The 19,974-nt window shown below is 50.5% G+C and overlaps 1 protein-coding gene across 7 annotated transcripts in view; it reads left to right on the forward strand.

Moving 5' to 3' along the window:
- Nucleotides 1-19,974, forward strand: part of RAI1 (retinoic acid induced 1) — a 153,261-nt gene that overhangs the window by 92,071 nt on the left and 41,216 nt on the right. Inside the window, exon 1 of one of the 7 annotated variants that reach the window (XM_075010735.1) lies at nucleotides 6,471-6,600. The exons of the other annotated variants lie outside the window; for them this stretch is intronic. The gene's annotated coding sequence lies outside the window, so the exon portion shown is untranslated. Of the gene's footprint in view, nucleotides 1-6,470; nucleotides 6,601-19,974 lie in introns of those variants that run through there. 7 annotated transcript variants of the gene reach the window in all.

The raw sequence follows: 19,974 nt of genomic DNA on the forward strand, positions 1-19,974 counted from the left end.
TGGTCATGAAGGATGTACGTACGAGTATCGAGCACTATGGAGAAGTGGAGCAAGTCAGATCCCCCATTAGTGTAAGTCAGTATATCTTCATTTACTCTCACTGACTTACACCAGCCGAGCAGCTGGCCCTGAGGCTCTTGATTGTTATTGAGTAATAAAGAGAAATTAAACTAGAGGCCAGATCCTGAAGCCCTTAGGCAAAACTGCCATAGGATTGAACACTGGTGCAGCGTTCCCTGTAAGCGGTGCACTCGGGCAGCTGCCCAGCAGAGGTCCTGGTGCCGCCCAGCCTATTAGGAGAGCACCACAGCCACCTGCAGTGGGCAGCCTGGGCTTCTATGGGTGGTGCACGTTCACACATGCTGTGGTGCATGTAACAAAATTTATTCTGTGCATGGAGGTTAACAATCAGAGGGACCTCTGCTGTGGAGTGTTTGCTCAGAGCTTACTGGTTTTTATGCAGGGCCTGATCGGCCTCTTGTGACACTTGCACACCCATGAAATTTCATTGCCTGAATGGAGCTACTTCTCATTTACCCCAGAGTAAATAAGAAGAGAATTGATCCTTTGGTCCTTCCTTGGGCAAAGTGCTCTTGGAAGTCAATGGTTCAAACTCTGCAGGGTTGTTCCTGATTTAAAGCAAGGTAACTGAGAGCAGTATTTGGCCCAAGCTTCCTTATATATGGAGATGCACATCCCTTAGGGGCTAGAAGGGACCTCCAGGGGGATATTGAGTCTACTCCCCTGTTCTTTTGGTAAGGCTAAGTACCATGCCAGACAGATTTTTTTTGTTTTTAAATCTATTGGCCCCAGACCCCTAAATGGCCTCTTTGAGAATTGAGCTCATACCTCGGGGTTTAACAGGCTGATGCTCAAACCACTGAGCTATCCCTCTCCCCCACAGCCCTCTAGGACCCACTTCTTAGACCTGTACTCATGCTGCTATTGTGCCTTACAAGATGTCCTGTTGTTACTAATGGAGGCAGTTGTGAGGCAGATGCTGTGGAGCAGGAGTCGGGAGGCTAAAATCAGGCCCTGAGATTTCATCGATATTTGGAATGTTTGTACACATGCATGAAAGAGAAAAGTCGCATGTCAGAACCAAATTCTCGGTGGCCCTTTCGAAAGAACCAGTTGCCCAGGGAGCAGCCGAAGTGAGAGGTTGCATGGGATGCTTGCGGTATGCACTGAGATGAGGACAATTTTGAGTCAGCCTGGGGGGTTGACGCCTCCCGTTGGCGAGAACAGCAGAACAAAATCTAGTTTGGGTAACAGTAACAGAGCTGTGCGGCAGCTGCAAGGGTCACTGATGGAGACTTCGCTATATTAGCAACATTAATTGTTACAAAAATTATGCATGTTATCAGTACCAGACGACCTTTCGTAAACTCCGTTATGAAGGCAATAAAGCGTGACCTGCGGGTCCGAGCCAGTTTAATGGCTGGCTAAAAGTGGGGTTTTTCACATAATACTTTTAGCAGGTCATTATGATGAACTATGGAGCAACATAGAGGACCTAAGTGGTGCCCTGGAGGAGCAGCTGAGAAGAATTCACCCTGTGTTCATTTGGGCGTGTGAGGGAGGATGGGTAATAACCAATGTTCCCGGTAAGCTGAGCGCTTGGGTGGCTGTCCAGGTGAGAGTCAGGGGCCACCCAGCTGATCAGCAGAGCACACCCAGCTGGTAGAATGTGTTTCTATGGGGGTGCACATCCGCCCATGCCTTGGTGCACGTAACAAAATTTATTCCAGCCATGGATGGCGAAAATTAGAGGGAATTTTGGTAATAACCTGCCCTTCAGGAGCTGTTTGTCAGAACCAAGCAGGCCGGAAATGAACTCGGAGTGGTTTGGTCACAGGTTTGGTATTTGGATGCTTTGGGAGATTTCTTCATCCCCAAATTCTTTGGGTTTATTTTTGTCTGAAACACAAGCCCAGGAAAGCAGCAGGTTGGGTAAGCAGTGAATCCACCCCCTTGTTTTATCTGCTGTGCCTGCCCGGCTGGCTCTGGTTTTGGGCCTGTTGCTGTTTTTATCAGCCCTACTGCCAGCCCACGGGCACTGGTGGAGAAGCAGAGGTGAGAGCAATGCAGGCTGACAGACGTTCCCCTCGGGGGCCAAACCACTGCACCGTACCTGGCAGTTAAAAACAAAATGAGTAGGAGCTAATAAAAACCACGTGTCTATTTTGTGCGTGTGTCTATGAGAGAGCGAGGAGCACAAGCAGAGAAGACTTCAGATTGCTGTTTTGCAGCGTGTTAAAGGAAGCGTAGAAAGTACCCTAGAGGGTCGTGGAAGATAAAGTCACAAGTATGAACTTGGGGGCTTAGGAGCCATGCTGTTGTCCTCTGGCAGAAATGAGGTTATCAGTGATTTATATATGAAATCATGGGAGGGGTGGGGCACCTGGCAAAGATCTCAGAGCTGGAGGCTGAGGTCAGTCGGGACTTGGCGCTCAGAACCTGAACCGTCGGTCCTTATTCACTGACTCTCCCATGATCGGGCTTGAATCGGGACCATTCCCACCTGGGCATGCTTGTGGGCTCTGTCCACTACCGAATCCATGACAGCATCAGCCCCGGCAATTACAGGGGCTGATCAGGCTCTCATTGACGTCGGTGGCAGCTGGATCGGTCTCCCAGACAAGCTGAGAGGGGAGAAAATAAATCCCCAGGCAGGGGAGTTATTGGCTGTGCGGAGCCCAGGAACAGATAGTTGAGAGGGAGGTGACAGTGGATTTCCCCTGCAAATAAATCACAGAGGGTTATTAATGTGAGCGCAAGCAGAAAACGAGCGCCAGCCAGGGCTGGGTAAGTGACGGGAGCCTTCCAGATCGGCAGGTAAACAGCAAGAAACCAACGCAGCCAGTTTGTGTGTGCGAGAGAGAGAGAGAGAGGAGTGGGCTGCAGAGTGACAGATTTCCTGGCTCCTTGCTGGGAGCATCATGGATTCTGACACAATCCACCCACAGAGGCAGAAGCTGGGTTTAGCGCATCCTGCTACCTGGTTCCAGGGGCCTCCCGGGTGTCAGCCTGCTGCATAGTTACAACAGCTGACACAGGAGGGGTGGCATGGAGCAGACGGCCGAGGCGTGCTGCCGAACCTCTTGATGAATATGCCAGTCCTTGCTGCTTTGGGCACTGCCGAAGGAGAGCTCTGAGGGGAGGCCGGGGAAGGGCAAAGATGCAGGCCTTGCCTTGTGATCGCAGAATGGGAAGGGGTTGGCCAAAGGGCGAGGGGAAGGAACTGGGACCAGCCTCCCGGACGTGAAACCCTGGGAGCGCGAGGTGGCTTCTAGGCAGTATGCGGGGACCGTCTCTTCCTCTGCGTGGGGCTCATGGTCCAAGCCCTCCCATGAGGCGCTCCAGCACAGACAGAGGAGCTGCCCCAGGGAAGGGTTTGGCCCAGCATGTTCTATCATCTCTGAGATCTTGCTCAGGCCCTCAGCAAGACCTGGCTGGGAGAGCCCTGCAGTTGCCTGAGGGCTGAATGGGAACCAGCCACAGCTGCGAAAGCTCCTGATATCTGTCCCGCCCAGCGCCTCTGCTCCTGACTTCCTGATTCCCTCCCTGTTGCTCTGTGCTGGAGGCTGGGCAGCTGGATCCAGCTGGCTCGGTCCTGGCCCTTGTGGGCTCAGCTCCCCTGCTTCCCATGAGCCTTTTCAGGGGCTAAAACCCAATGCAGCGATGGACAACCACGAATGGTTGGTGGGCTGCCTGAGTGGCCTTCCTTCGCCTCAGTGGGACGCCGCAGCCCTCTGCACGCTGGGGCTCCACCTGGGGTCCCATGGGCCCCTCGTCTGTCCCCCCATGTGCCTCCCCTGCACCAGGGCACCAGAGCCCTGCGCTTACCTGCTCCTCCCACCCGCTGCCCCAAGAGCTAGAATGGGCCATTCATGGCGTTCCAGCTCAGGGAGGGAGGGAGGCGGACTGCAAATCAGATGATTCGCAAGCTCAGGAAATGCTGGGAGGGACAGGGAGGAGCAGGGAAGTGTGGGGCTCCGGCACCCCTGTGTGTGAGAGGTGTGGGGAGGAAAGGGGTCTCTGGGAGGGGGCACAGGCAAAAGGTGGAGCCTCAGTGGGCGTCACGAAGCCCACAGACCGCAGGTTGCCCACCAGTGAATGGCGACTATGGCAACCCATTTCGCAGCTTTGGGGGGGTATGACCCAGCCCTCCCTCCTGGCCGGCGTGGAGGAGGGGGAAGGCCTGGGCTGGGTCCCTGCTCCACAGCTATACGGGAGAGGGATTGGAAGTGGTGCCACAATAATCCCTTGGGAAGACCTGTGGCAGCTGCACGAAGCAGCAGGCAGACACCTGAGCTGTGCTAACTCCCATGGCCGTGCTTTGAGGACAGACTCGGGCACTTACAGTCCAACTCACTTGAATAACGGGACAGTTCTTGAGCAAGCCGCATTCTGCCTTCCTGGTCCTCCCACCCAGACCATGCTCCACCTTCCGGCCTGCCCATGGCCAATCCGGAGTTACCTCCCAGCACTTACTGCGAGAACTTCTGAATGGGCCCGCCATAAAGTGGGTGGTGATGCCATTGGTTTTGTGGGCCCTGTCTTGGGTGGGAGAAGGAGCAATTCACATGCCACTCAGCTGTGTAGCAGGGCACCACAGAACCCACAGCTGGCAGCAGGTGTTTCTACTGGGGGTGCACCTCTGCACATGTCTCGGTACACACAACAAAATTTATTCCGCACATGGATGCTAAAACTCAGGGGGAAAACTGGATCGGAGCACCGAGCTCTATGGATCAGCCGGCAGGAAGCAGCTTCTCTGATAGGGCGGAGAGGTAACAACCGCGCTGCCATTGGTGGAAAATGTGCTGCCATCCCAAGTTTGTTCCCAAGGAAGTTGCTTCCGCTTTGTGTAAAGAGGCAGCCAGTCCTGAGTCGTCCTCCCCTTGGTCGGGGAAAATCTGCTTGAGGGGTCTCCACGGAAAGTGGGCAGGGGGGCGAGAGTCTGTTCTAATCCTGGCTCTGCAGCTGACTCTTCTAACTGGGGTGTGTTGTGGCACAGTCCTGCCTCAGTTTCCCCATTAGTGAACAGGAGAATACCCATCTAGAGAGGGGCAGGGCAAGCTAATTAAATAAAGTCCATACAACTCTTTTGTAAAGGCCCCTCCTTCTGCCTGTGGAGTTCCCCTTCTGTGTCTCATCCCCCTATGACATCCTGCGCTGTCATCTGTAACAATAGACTATGACTGCTGCTTTATACTAATAGAGGGCTTTTCTTCCAAGGTTCTCCACACTTCCCAGCACCCCTGCACGGTAGACAAGTGCTCTTCTCATGCTACGGGGTGGTAAACTGAGGCACAAAGTCATGTACCAGGCCCGCCATCACACAGCAAGTCACTGCTAGAACCCAGGAGTCCCAGCTCCCCCCTTTAACCATTAGACCGTGCTCCTTCCAACCACATTCACTAAACAATCTGCAAGGTTCAGAAAAGGGTGGCAAAAATGATGAGCGTTCAGAACAGCTGCCATAGAAGAGATTAAAGAGACTGGGACTTTTCAACTTAGAAAAGAGGAGGCTAAGGGGGGATCCGAGAGAGGTCTATCAAATCATGAGCGGTGTGGAAAAAGTGAACAAGGAAGAGTTATTTGCTTGTTCCCACAATAAAAGAACGAGGGGTCACCAAATGAAATTGATGGGCAGCAGGCTTCACGCCAACAAAAGGGGGTTTGTCTTCACACAGCATGTGAGAGGCCTGTGGAACTACTGGCCAGAGGGTGTTGTGAAGACCAGACCTTTAACAGGGTTCAAAACAGAACTAGATACTTTCATGGCGGTTCAGTCCATCAGTGGGTGTTAGCCAGGTTGGGCAGGATTGGTGTCCCCAGCCTGTTTGTCAGAGGCTGGAAATGGATGACAGGAGAGGGATCACTCAGTGACGACCTCTGGGGCATCTGGCATTGGCCTCCGGCAGCAGACAGGATATGGGCTAGATGGACCTTTTGGCTGACCCCGTGTGGTTGTTTTTACGTTCTTATCTTCAGCTCCCACGGAGCCAAACTCTGAGGTCTTTCCTCAGTCCCTGGGTCTGGCAAAGCCCATGTTGAAGTGGAGGAGATTTTGACTCTCTGAGTGAGGGCCAGCCAGGGTTGGGCTCGTCTGTCCTCTGTGGATAAATACGTTGCCCTTCCGTCCGGTACCATAACTTGTCTGTTTAGCCTCCAAGCCTAGAGGGGACAGAGAGCAGGGATATGCCACTGTTTAGCCAGGCGCTCTCCTCTCCTAGCCAGTGTCCCCCGCAAGGCAGCCCCTTTCCCCATCCCTATTAGACATTTCCAATCACTGACCCTCTCGATAAACAAAGGAGAGGGGGAGGAAGGGTGGCTGGCATGTTAATGCACTCTCCCTCCTCCCCCTTCCTCCCTTCATCCCTCTGGGAAAGGCCTTTGCAGATATAAGCAAACCTTGATTAAAAGCTGCCTGACAGCCAACGGCAGCAGCAAGCAGCAGGCAAGGAAGCTCTTCAAGTCTAAAGGGAGCTGCTGCTCCTGCCGCTGCTGCCTCCATTCCTCAGATGTCCCTGATCCTTTAATCAATCACAGCCGAGGAAGAGAAGAGCAAACACGCATGCTGAGGCAGAGGTATGTACGTGCATTCATTCTCGCCGCCGTGCAAGCGCCGGGGCTAATGCATGTATTTGGATGGATAGAGAGGTGTTCCCATGGAAGGAGCAATTGTTTTATTTATCGGGGGGTGGGGGGAGATGGAGGCAGGCAGTGTGTCAATTTCCTTCGCAGTTTGGGAGAAGCCTCCCCTCCCCGCAGTTAGAACCCCAGCATTGATGCTTACTGTACACCTGCAGGAAGGCAGATGCAATAACCGATGGATTTTTTTATAACCCAGGAGGGTCATACGTTTTATGTCTACAGTGCCTCCCATCAGTGAGTCACTCTGTGCTTTGGAGATGTGAAAGCAGCACAGTAAGGAAGCGTTTTCCATTTTTACCAGGGTGGAAACTGAGGCATAGAAACAGGGAATGGTGGGAGCGAGGTTGCAGCATTCCTGACATCCATACCCACATCACACCTCCTGGGAAGAAGCTGCCTGACATTGGTTTTCTGGGAGGCCCTAAACGTTCTCTTCCCCTCTCTAATCACCCCTGTACGTTGGGCTGACATATCTCTGTAGCCAGGCGAGAGCGGGTTGGTTCGAGTATGGGGACGCAAGCGTTCCCTGAAAGTTCCCCAGAACTAAATGTGAACTGGAACATCATCTGTACTATTACATGGGCTCTGCGTTTTCAATGTGTGCAGAGCTCTTTAATACCTGCTGATTCTGGTATGGAGAGCCAAGTAGCGCTATCTTCCTGTGACAGGTGGGCAAACTAAGACAGGCCGAGTACGCAACTTGCTCTAGACCTCAGACAAGGTGCACTGCAGAGGCAGGACAGGACCTGATTAGTTCCTGACTTGGTGGCCTCTTGCTTAGACCGTCAGGCCCCGCTGCCACCTAGCTGCCTCTGCGCTGCGGGGCTGGGCAGTTTCCAATCTGGTCACACAAATGCCACTCGGGACAACAGCTTGCTGGACCTTGGCTAAGAAACGATAACTCAGTGGTTTGAGCATTGGCCTGCTAAATCCACAGTTGTGAGCTTGATCCTTGGGAGGACCATTTAGGGGTCTGGGGCAAATAGATCGGGAAAAAAACAAAAAAGGGATGGTGCTTGGTCCTGCCAAGGGGGCAGGGGACTGGGCTTGATGGCCTCCAGAGGTCCCTTCCAGCCTTACAAGATGTGTATCTACCTCCTAGGCTCCTCTCCTGACTCAGGATGTCCCCTGAAGATTCTCACTAGCACTATAGCCTACAGCAGGACAGAAAAGGGTCTGTCTATCTCTTCTTCTTCTAAAGCAACATGCCTAAGCCAGACTCCCATCAACATGGCCGGATTTCACCCTAACTTTATCACTGCACATTGCGAGAAAAGTCCCTGGTGCTGTGAAACTAATTGCTCATGAACATACCGACTGTTCACTGCCAGCCTTTTCCATCTTAAGGTTAGGTGGAGGAGGGATGGAAAAAATTGTGCAAATTCAGTGAAATAAGTCAAAAGTCTTCAGCCATGTCTCCGTCCATGCCTGGGCAAAACCCTCCTTGAAGCCGGTGGGAGTTTAGCTTGAGTAAGGGCAGCAGGAGTAGGTGATAGCCTTTAGTAGCTGTTTGGTTATTGCTTCTTTTTTGTACCTTTCTGCTAATAGATTTTGACAGTGCACTGGGACTCGCTGCACCTATATGTGTATTATAGTTGTCTAGGGTAGAGCCACTGGGCTCTGTAAACTAGGGTCACCAGATTGCCTCAATCAGAAGGGCTAGTGAGACACCTTCTGCAGTCAGAGGTACTCTCAGGGACTAGAGATAGCTATATATAGATACTGAAATGCATACAGTTTGCCAGAGCACCATATGCTTAGCATTCGATGTGTGGTCAAGCATCTGCAACCCCATGAAAAGGGGCATGCATGTGTTTATGCATTTGGTAACCAGCTGAATGATCTTCACCTCTGCAGCAGTTTTACCTGAGTCTGGCATGATGTGATCCGTCACCAGCCCATTGCATTCTTCCTTTCTAATAGCCACTTGACAGCTGTACATGTACGGTGCCTGCAAGAAAGGGCCGGAGGCTAGAAAAGAGGAAAGCTTTCGCTGTTTCTGGCTTGCAGAGCGGAAGGCACCCAGGGGCAACGCTCAGTCCTTTCCATTTGTTCCTAAAGCTCAGGCACCAGCATCGCTGTGTAATAGCGGTGAGCTGGGAAAGACCCGCCAAGTATTGACATGCCAAGGAGCAGAGCTAGCGGTTCTCTTTGCGTCAGCACTCCGAGTGGGCAAACACACGTGTGACATGAATGCACATACCTTTCACATGTTACCTCTGGCAGCGCAAATCCTCTCCTGCCACTCCTAGGGCGGTGTGGTGTTGGGATTATGGACCTGTTCTGCTGGCCTACAGGTACAAGAGAGTCTAGAGAAATGGTTCGCAAAGTGTAGCCCATGACCGTCGTGGGCCACAGGCTCAGGACTTGCTCCCCTCCCCTGCAGCAGAGAGCCCACCCTGCCTGTCAGCCTGTGCCCACTACCTCCTATCTTACAACTGTGTTGCCTCAGGCGCATCCTTGGAATATCATGGAAGGACAGAGTGACCAACACCGCTGTCCTCGAGCAAGCTGGAATCCCAACCATGCACACCCTCCTCAGGCAGTGTCGGCTCCGCTGGCTTGGCCACGTCCACAGGATGAATGATGGAAGGAGTCCAAAAGACATCCTGTATGGTGAGCTAGGCTCTGGCAAAAGACCTCCCGCACGTCCCCAGTTGTGCTACAAAGATGTCTGCAAGAGAGACCTCAGAGAGGTAGACATCGAGCTGGACAACTGGGAAGATCTAGCAGACGACCGCAGCAGATGGAGGCAGGGGTTACACAAGGGCCTTCAGAAGGGCGAGATGAGGATCAGACAGCTAGCAGAGGAGAAGCGAGCGCACAGAAAGCACACTAAGGACTTGCCAGACACCCACCACATCTGCAAGAGATGCAGCAAGGACTGTCACTCTCGTGTGGGTCTTCATAGTCACAGTAGACGCTGTAAATGAAATCCTCAATTGAAACTATAAAGGGTGCGATCCATAGTCTATGCAGACTGAAGGATGCCTACTACTACTACTACTACTACTGTATCCATGTTTTTATGCTCCAGTATCTAATATGAACAATTTAGTATTTAAGGCATTTAGAGATAAGTGAATGCATTTTGTTATTGTGGGTGCCTGGCTAGTGGTCTGTGGAAAGGTTCGCGTTGAGCAGGGTGGGCCATGGGCCTAAAAGTTTGAGAACCACTGGTCTTCAGTATTGAGTTCTCCCTCAGAGAGCTCTGGCTTACAGCAGTGATCCATTGACCCCTTGGGGCTTATGCCTCTAAAGACCTCAGCACCTCCATTTCTAGCTGAAAACCTTCAGGCACTGACGTCCTCCTGGAAGGAAGTACTTACAGAATAGCTCAGACTGGCCGGCCACCCTGGTAACAACCATTCAAGAGGAACTAGTTGGCTGACCCAATGCTCTTTGTGGGCTGGTTTGCTCCCCCTGCACAAGAGACATCAGCTGTAGTTATTTAGTTGGTCTCCCCATCGCAAGACACCTGACTCCTCTTCACATTGGGGGAGAACCAGCCAATGTCAGCCCTTGCCCCCACAGGTAGCATGGTGGGCACTGTTGGGCTTCTGTGAATGCAGAGTGCTCAAAGGCACCAGCTGCCTCATGAGATGGTCTTTTGGAGGCTGAGCGCACGGTGGGCTTTTTGGAGATGATGTCGTGTGTAGGCTGATGTCCTGTTTGGAGCATTGGTGGAACTGTCCCTCTCACGTTTGCTTGTGAGGTTTCTGCTTGGTGGAATTGCATACGCTTACCGACAATGTTTCTCATTCTTTTTTGGACTTGGAAATGCTATTCCTGCAAAGACGGCAATCTGCCCACACCCTGGTGTATTCTTCAAAAGGTTGCCAAATACAGCATCGACTGTGGGGTCTGCTCTCCTCGGAAACAAAACAAGAAGGGAAACAAAATGGGAAGCTGAGACCTTGGGGGGAAACAAGAGAATGGGAGCTTTGGAGAGGGGCTGATGGTAGCCAAGTGCAGGCAGCGAAGGTTAATGCGCAACAACAGAGACAAAGCTGATGGGATCCTGTGCTTGAAAGCTGGATTCTGAGACTGAAAAGAAGGATGATACGTTAGGTGGCTATGAAGAGAAGCTAGAAGATGTACTATTAGTATGCAGTTGGGAAATGGAGGGAAGAGGATAATGTAATACGTGAGCTCTGAATGGCAAGAAACCTTTTAAAAAAAAAGTTGATGGATGACAAATAAAAAAGGGAATCAAGCGGAGGCGAGATGTTTAATTGAATTCGAGAGATTGGAGGGAACCAGACAAATAATAAAGTTGATTTTGGTTGATCATTTGTGATAGGCATTTGCTTCCTTTCCCTACCCATAATGAAGCCTATTAGTAATGGAGCTTTGTAGGACATTGTCCTCATTAAGGCAAAATGCCTTATCTGTCAAAGAAACTTTATTAGGAAACCATCCCTTGTACAGGCTGTGTATATGCAAATCAGGCTGTATGCCGTATACCTTCCTTAATTGAGACATCAATGGGTACCTTTTTCAGCTTGGTGCTCACAAGAATTCCAAATACAGCAATTAGGTAAGAGAAACGGGGCCGTGGACATGCATATCATAGCATAGCTAAAAATGTGGGGCTGCTTTCTGAAAGGGCAAAAGGCGTAAGCCACACCTGTTTTGCTTCCTTAGCAGCCCTGGCAGTTCACACGACCACGAGCACTTGTCTCCAAGTTCACCGGCTGTAAATAAACTCCAGGGCCAAATTTTCAGGCAGCTTCTGATTTTGCATAAGCAATTGGTTGTATCCAGAAACTGGGGGAGCACCTGTTTTGTGCCTGCAAATTCCACATTTCCACCCGTGGGTTTAGTGGCTATGCGCACCACCTTTCTTTATAAATCTCCCAAACTAATCCACAAGTACATTGGGAGGAGTAGCTGATTGTGCATGTAAAATCAGTTGCCGCGAAAACAATTAGGCCAAACCTGGCTTATGTGAATCTTCTGCACATTTGGCATCTTGCTGCAAATGTGAGACCCCATGGCCAAGACTGCAAGTTAGTTTTTACTTGGCTCTAATGTTGGCATCAGTGGTGACTGGCAATGTGGCATTGCTGGTAAGTTGAATGCAAACATGTAAAGCCAACTTTATGCCCCTGGAGGCTCCAGTTGACTTCAGAAGGATACACGTTCCAAAGAGCCATCGGGCATTTTCAGCTGTCTTGCTGCTGGCTGCAGTGCACCATCTAGGTGGAACCATGCGCGTCAGGGCCTCATCACCCCGGTGCTGATCTCCTGCAGATGATGTTGTTGACCAGTTCTCCAGGATAATTTCAAGGGGAGCAAAACAGCTGGTTCATCCAAGGGTGGAACTTGGCCCCTTGAGTAGAAACTTCATCTTATGTAGACAAGGAAGCCTGAAAACTCACCAAGAATTCTGGGACCATCAGGCAATAGGGCATCCCACATTGGTATCCAACCATGGGAGAACGTGTGTTGGCACGAGGTCCTCCGGCACTGCTAAGGCCTCGTGAAAATTACCAGACAGTTCTGGTTTGTAGGACAATCCTACTTTGTATTTCCATATTGTAGCATCTGAAATACAAGGCTCTCAACGTGCTTCCCAAACATTCATGCTACAAGTCTCACCATGTAGGGGAAGTACTATTCTGATCGTACAAAGGCAAAGAGCGAGTTAAGTGACTTGCCAGTGATCGCTCCAGAGGTCTGTAACAGAACCACGAATATAATGTAGCTGTCTTGATTCCCAGCCCAATGCTTAAGTTTAATCACATCATCATTTCCCCTTTGTTCTGTATGTCACAGTTGGCAAACTCTGGTGCCATTGAAGTCCAAGTAGCTTTTCCACTGCTCTCTCTGGGACCAGTCCTTGTTTTATCTTCACTCATTACTGATAGGGCCGGTTGGAAAACAGAAAATATTTTTCATAATTTGTTCCCCAGGTTTTATCAAAAGTTTTTGTAAATTTCCTGCCTCACTCTAATTACCAAGGAGATCTGTGCCAAGACAGCAAGAGTGTGTCATTAGAGTTCCTCCGCTCCTGCTAATTATTCCCTTCCTGAAGCCATCCTGATCCTTCTAGGATTTAATATTTGTGGTCATATAAATGGTTTTGCAGCAGCCAATTGCAATGCACCAGGATTTATAGCTTCAGGTGAGCAAGAAGCTCGGCAGACTCTTAAAAGCAAAGAGCCAAATGTATCCCTGGTGTAAGTTCACCTCAGTCAATCGACTCAGTGACACCAGGAATTAAGTTGCCCCCAAGATTCAGCTTGAATGCTAATCTGCATATCTGTTGGATTTTTTTTGAAAAAAGGGAAGAAAATGAAAATATGTTTGATGCCAAATCCTGGGGTTCTCACTCCAGTTTTATTGAGTCCTCTCTCAGGCCAAACTGTCATAGAAGTCAATGGCAATTAGCATGAATGGGGACCAAGAAAAAAAAAGAGAGAAAGACTGTAGGGTTTAGCCCAAAAGGAGGTTTATTCTGAGTGAGAACTCAGGAAGGATTTCAGGGTTTCTCTCACTGATGTAAATGAGACTTAAGGGAGAGAGTGCAAACCCTGGAGAGATTTCAGCCTTTGACCAATCACGTGATCTTAGAATTGTTTGCTAACCTTGCATCTCAGCTAGGCAGATGCGTATGTGAAGTCGCTTTGCTGGATTTAGTGGAGCTACACCTGGTTTAAGCTGGGGTGACAGAGCTCAGAACCTGCCCACCCACCCTCCCCGGCACAACACTCTTCCACGATTCGGTGCCAGTGGATCTGGTAAGAGACGCAGCAGCACCTCCAAAGGAAAATACGACCTTATCTTCTGTTCTTTGGCACCGTGTTTCTAATCAGCAGAGCAAAACAGCATACACCGCAGGCACACAGACCTGTTCTATTTCAGGAGGCGACTTGAAATACACCTGCAAGAGAGGAGAGAACCTGAAAGCAGGAAATAAATGACAGAAGCAGCCCTCCAGTCGAAAAACACCCCCACAGGTGTCTGCAGAATTAGAAAGGCAATGATAAAAGACGATGCAGGGCAAAGAACGTGTTGCCTTCTGAGTGCCTGAAACACTTAAATGGGCTTGAATATCATCTCTCGCTGGTTTTATGCTGCCTTAGTCACTCCGTTGATTTCACTGTCTCGTGCTGGGGTAAATGAAATCAGAATCAAGCCGGGAAGACCTAGCAGTTATACGAGGGATGAATTAGACCCTTTTGTGCCCAATTCTACTCTAGGGGGTTTTTCTATGGGAGCATGGAAAGGAAGGATGTGGCTCTCTTGTCCGCATCTGTTCTCCCACCACTGAGTGTAGATATTTGTGTGTTTGAGACATGGGTAGCGATGGAGAATGCAATTGTTGTCTTAGGAAACAGTGTGTTTGCCGCATGCTGCGGTTCCACTCTTGCTTCCCCTCCCCTTTTCTGAAACATTATAAATCAAACGGCTTAAAATGTAAAGCATCAAAAATTCTAAAACCTTCATCTATTATTAACTCTGACAGTAAATTCTACCTCAGAATGTTTTACATAGCAACTGTTACCAAGACACTCCGCATCTTAAGCTGATGTTCCAACAACTTGAAATCACAACAGCGCATTCCAGCAGTGAATGACGATGACTAGACAGGCCCAGCAAGAAACACGCTGTCGTTCCTGGTGCATTTTTTCTTGATTGGAAAACAATCATAGAAACTAATCAGAGAGTTCACCAAGGCAGTCCATACAAGCTCCTGCTATAGTAAATTATATCTGTGTATTTATATACATGGGGAGCCTATCAACAGGGTCCTGGAGATACGACATTTTATCTCCGCCCACTACTGTGGATAGCATTGCAATTGTATAATACAATGGTAATATTTTGTAGGTAGGTATTTCCTTTCACCTGAAAGCTTCAAGGGGCTGTAATGAAAGAAGTTGGCCATGTAACCAGGAGGGAAGGATATATTATTATACACCTTTTAGGGAGGGATAAGATTAGGTAAAGAGAGGTTATGTGACATGCTTAAGGCCACACAGCAAGTCAGTGGCAGAGGCTGGGTTAGACGTCTCTTTTCAGATTCCTTGCTTTAACTGTTAGATCACTATTGCTTAGTTGTCTGATAGTGTCAGCTGGTGGGGCCTGTTCTGCCGAGCAGAGTACTCGTAAACTGTATTAAGAGACAATATATATGTCCCAGGAAGTTTGTAATCGGTATATACAGGTCTGACAAAAGGTGGGAAAGAGGCAGGATAATTATCTCCATTTTACAGATGGGAACAGAGACACGCAGATATTAAGGCTTCCATCATCATGGCTGTGTCAGTCAGAGGTCTGGGAAAGCCGCCCCCTGCCTGACATAACTATGGGGACAGAAACCCCTGGGTAGACACAGCAATGCTGACAGAAGAACACCTGCAGAAATACTCTGGTTGGCATCCGCTGTGTCTGCACTAGAGGGCTGTGACGTCCTAGCCCCTGGAGCGTAGACGTAGCCTTAGTGATTTGCCCCAGGTTGCACAGGAACCTGGTAGAACTCAGAAATAAACCCAGAGCTCCTGAGTGTCAGGGCTGTGCCTTGTTCTCAACTGGGCGCCCAAGGTCCCAGTGGGGGGCCGTGAGCAGGTTTCAGGGGGGACTGCCAAGCAAGGCCAGAATTAGACTCACAGGCTTGGCCAGAAGACTGAATTCACCACCGGAGGCCAAAGCCTGAGCCATGTAGCTTGTGGGGTGGTGTGAGGCCCCAGGCAGTGGCCCGGCTTGCTACCCACTAACACTAGCCCTGATTTTTATCTGCAGAAAACTAGTTATGGCACCCAGGCGACGGTGGAGGTTTTCTAGCATGGCGCGGGGGCAGGCAGGGTGGACTCAGAAAGAAGTTGCTTGAGAACCTCTGCGTGCAAGTACAATACCACCCCCCTTCCCTCCCCCTTCCCCTACCCCTATTACATGACTAAAGTTTGGGCAGGACAGATGGTCTAGCACCCCTGGGACGCCAAAGCCTAAGGACCAGTTCCTGCCTCAGCCCCATATGAGCCCAGGCAAATTCCTTCATCTCCCCGTGCCTCAGTTTCCCATCGGTACAATGAGGGGTAGCCTTTTCCTGCCTCCCCAGTGCACCGTGAGGATAAACGCCCGTAATGATGGTGCAGCATTCGGTTGCTATGGCGACAAGGCCAGGCTAAGGAGATCGCTGTGACCTGACTGCCTACTTACACGTCCACCTGGTTCGTGGTTGCAGATTGGATGCGTACGACTTTCGGAGCAAGCCTCTCTTCGGCGGCCTGCAGTCCGAGCTGGGGTGGGGGGGGGAGAGTCTCCGGCTTGTGCGCACACGCTCCCAGCAGCTCAATGGGAGAGCGCGTGAGTATAAATAGTAGTGTAGCCGTGGTAACGGAGGCACCCCCCCGAGCGGCGCCGAGTCCATACCCTGCTGTTGTCAGGTGGGTTTGTAATCTGCACAGTTCAGCTGTGCCGCCGCAGCCACGCTGCTGTTCATCCGTTCACAAGCAGGAGCACTGCGCCTTAGCCCGTCGTGCAGACTTCGCCTCAGCCTGCGTGTGTCTTTCAGCACGCGAATGGATCAGGGCTTGTCAGGACTCGCAGGGTTGGGCCCAGTAATAATTAGCGCTGGAACCCGGACATAGACCTAGGTTGCCGTGGTGCTGTGGCTACTGCTTGTTCCATTAATCATCATCATCTCTCTGTTTGCTTAGGCTGTATCGTGAATATGCCCTGGTCACATTGTGGTATCTACCTGCTATCGCTCATATGATATTAAAAGCCCTTGAGGGACAGGGTCTGTTCTTTGGTTATGCAGTGCCTGGCCTCTCTGGGTGCTACCCCTTACTCCGATAACCGTAGCCTCTAGGTGGCACAAATAAGACCAGCCAGTGAGACTTAAGTCTGCTTGCTGTTGTAAGCGGGAAGATCTTAATAGCAGAAAGAAGGGCAGAGAACTAGACCGGGGAAGACAGATGTTCAGAGAGACTGAGAACATCTCTCTAGCTCTAAGAGCTTTATAACATATGTACCATGCTTTGAGTAGCTTGGCTTATGGACATACAACCAGTAGCGTCAACAGCTCTGATTCTTTGCACGGGCTGTCTGCGTGAGTACCTCTTGTCCTCTGCAAAACTGGTGCACGTGCGCTCTTATTTTTTACCCCAGAATATGTCTCACCACTGCTCAGCAAAGATTTAATGACCAAGCCAGCGCTGTAATGAGGTCTCATAATCCCCAAACTTCATTACTTCTGCTAAATAGACTCCAGCACATTGCTAGTTCACTAAGGAGTTTCATAAATAATGAAAACTCGACTGGAGGAGTGAAAATAAATGAACAAATTGTGTTTTGTGATGGAAAACCTTTGCTTTTTATTGCTTATTTTTCTTACTGCTTATTTGAATTCTGCTTTTTAAATTGTATTTCTCCACTTACTTGCCAACTCGCAAATCCTCGTAATTTGCGGTTGGTCTCCTAGCCAGAAGGGGCAATTAGGGAGCTCCTGCTTCACAGGTTTATATCTGTTGGTAAACTGTGGTTTGGGTTCTTTCTTTGGCGCTGCTGTGAGAAACTGATGTCAGCTGGTGTATTCTCAGTAGAAGTTCCCCGCATGTAAATATCTGGGGCGTCTCAGCATCAGGCCCTTGAGTCCGGCACTCATTTTGCCAGAATTCGTTAACGTCCAGAGCATGGAGGATAGCGCCTCTCTTGGGTCAGGCTTCTTCCTTGTTTGATTTAGTGCCCCGGTGGGTGCTGCACTGCAGGGTGCGTGTGTATGCGGGCATCCCTGACTGGAGACCTTAATTATCCGTGTCCGGAGGTCCGCCTCTGCACGCTGTACCACCTGGTGCGAGGGCACGCAGAGACCACTCCAGCTCAGGTGAGGAGTCTCTTTTGGTTCGTTTGCATTGTTTTAGAAGCACTTGGCTTGGCCTGGGCACTCAATCCCACAGCCATGAGCACAATGGAATAAATCTGTATTAGAACAAGTGCTTTTTTGTTTTGTTTTGTTTTGTTTTTAAAAAGGAGCTGGTTCTCAGCCCCCCCGCCCCACCCTTTCCTAGCCAATCCTGTGGCTGCAGCTGCCGAGGTACTGGTACTCAGTACCAGTGAGTACCAGCACAAACAAAAGCACTGATTAGAAATGAGACCAGTTTCTCGTTTTGACTCTGCAGCCCTCTTCCTTCCTCCGGGGGGAACCGAGCTCTTGCGAGCGGTCACAGAAGAGCCACCAGCCCTATTCAGATCTGAATCCAGGGCTAGCTTGCGAACCCTCCCCCGCCCCCGCCCCCGCTCCCCCCCCCGAGGTTTGTCTCGGTTTTGTCTGCCTGCCTATTGTGCTGCACATGTATAATTATTATTAACGCTGCCTTTCCTACAGCTGAGCGGCAGAGCTGGCGTGCACTTAGAGCTCGCTGTAATAGGCAGGAAATCAAAGCACATAGAAACAGGCCTCGCAGAGTGACTCACTGTTAGGATTCCTTTACTCCTGGGAATCAGCCCCTTCCGTGTCACAGAGGCTTGTCTCTTGAGCAAGTCTGCCTGGCACCAGACATCTCCCGCATCACCTCCCCCTCCTGGAGTGACTACACTTTGACCACAGCGGAGCTAATACCTGTCAAGGTCAAAAGGTCAGCCAGCGCTGCTTGAATTCCATCATTGTTCTCTCCCTTTCACAGCGAACTAAAAGGATGTATGCCCTGAAAAGCCCCAGGTCTCCATTTCCCAGCCTGCCCCGGGCCTCCAGAACGCCGCTCAGCTGTTCAGTCCCACAAGTTGCATTGGAGTAGCCTTGATTTATTCATTCATAAGGCCGCAGCCTAGCTGATGGTGCGTATGTGTGTACAGCAGCAGGCTGAGCCATTCCCCTTTCTCTCTGCCTCCTCCTCCTTTCATCTCCAGGGACGGGCAGCAATTTTCCTTCTCTGAAGAAGCTTGGGAGGGGATGAGTGAATCTAGGAAGCAAATCTAATTGGCAGCCTAGTAATTCCCCGAGGGGACATGTACTTTGGTCATATCTAAGTACATTTCAGCCAGTGTTTAAGACGCACTGAATCCAAACTTGGACAGTAAAATACCAGCAGCTTTAAGCTCCTTATCTATCTCAGGCAGATTAACTCCTTAATCATCCCTTTTGGAAGTTCCCTGCCCCAAATTCCCCCATTCCTCCCTCCTTTTTTTTTTTTCCAGCTGGAACAAAAGGACCAGCCAAGATTTTACAGGGCAGTAGAGGTTCAGGTCCTTGGCTGGAGTGACGGACAGAGTCGCTATCCGGGTAAGAGAAAAGGGCCTTTTGAAAATCTGCTCTTCTAGTTAACCTGCCAGAGTGTTTGTCTTCAGGATTCAGAGCAGGAATGTATAATACCAAAATAATTTACCACACATCAGACGTTGATTTCCTTCCCCGGGATTCCTGCTTGGCGTCCTGTGAAATAGGTTAAGCCTGCGGTAACATTTCCCCTGAGCTCCCCTCGCTGACTCCTCTCCTTGCCCTGCACACGCCTGGTCTTTTCATTACCCTGCCCTGGGGAAAGCAGGGAGCGGAGTGCTTTGGGGGCGCAGTGAGGATCGCGTCCGGCTGCAGAGGGGCTGGGAGAGCACCGTCTAGGCGCAGAGAGAAGGTGACTCCACCACGGAGTCTGTCAGAGAGAGATGAAGGGGAGTATTTCCCTGCAGAGCTGCCGCCTACTCCTTCCAACAGCCCGCCAAGCACTGCTGAGAGCTATCCTCCATCCCCTCCCTCTCTGAGCAAGGGGAGGAAATCAGTTCCTTAGAACCATCTCCTTCCAGGACCACCACTCTTACCACCCACCCTCCTTCTTCCTGCTCCCCTCCTCCTGTCGCTCTCCTGTCTCCTCTGCCGCAGCTTCCCTATCCCCACAGCTAGGAGTCAAGTGCTGGCCTGGCTGGCCACAGGAAGGGCTGTGTGCCACCTTGGAGGGAGGGGGGACTCCGTTAAAGAATTGCCTCTTTTGTTCCACACGCAATAACTGCTCTGAAGGGGGGTTTATGTTAATTTTTTTCCCTAACAGGGAAGAAGAAAAACGAGGCTTTGATAAGCTGCTGAGACTCAGCTGGTGTTGGCCAGTGTCATTCATAGGAGCGTCAGAGCATTACGCTTCATTACAGAGCTGTCTGCTCCTCTCAGGGAGATGACTTAGAGGGCTCTCCTGGCAGCCGTACAGCTGAATACATCTCTGGCGTGCAGACCTGTCTGCCAGCACATGCCAAAGCTCAGCCTCAAACGGGTGAGAGGAGAGGAAAGAAGTGTGTGTGTGGGGGGGAGGTTTTCCTTAGTCAGTGAAGGATCGTCACTGTGATTTCCAAAGCTCAGGAGAAGGCCGTGCTGCA

This window comes from Carettochelys insculpta, chromosome 16 (assembly GCF_033958435.1).
Source record: "Carettochelys insculpta isolate YL-2023 chromosome 16, ASM3395843v1, whole genome shotgun sequence".
Taxonomy (NCBI): Eukaryota; Metazoa; Chordata; order Testudines; family Carettochelyidae; genus Carettochelys; species Carettochelys insculpta.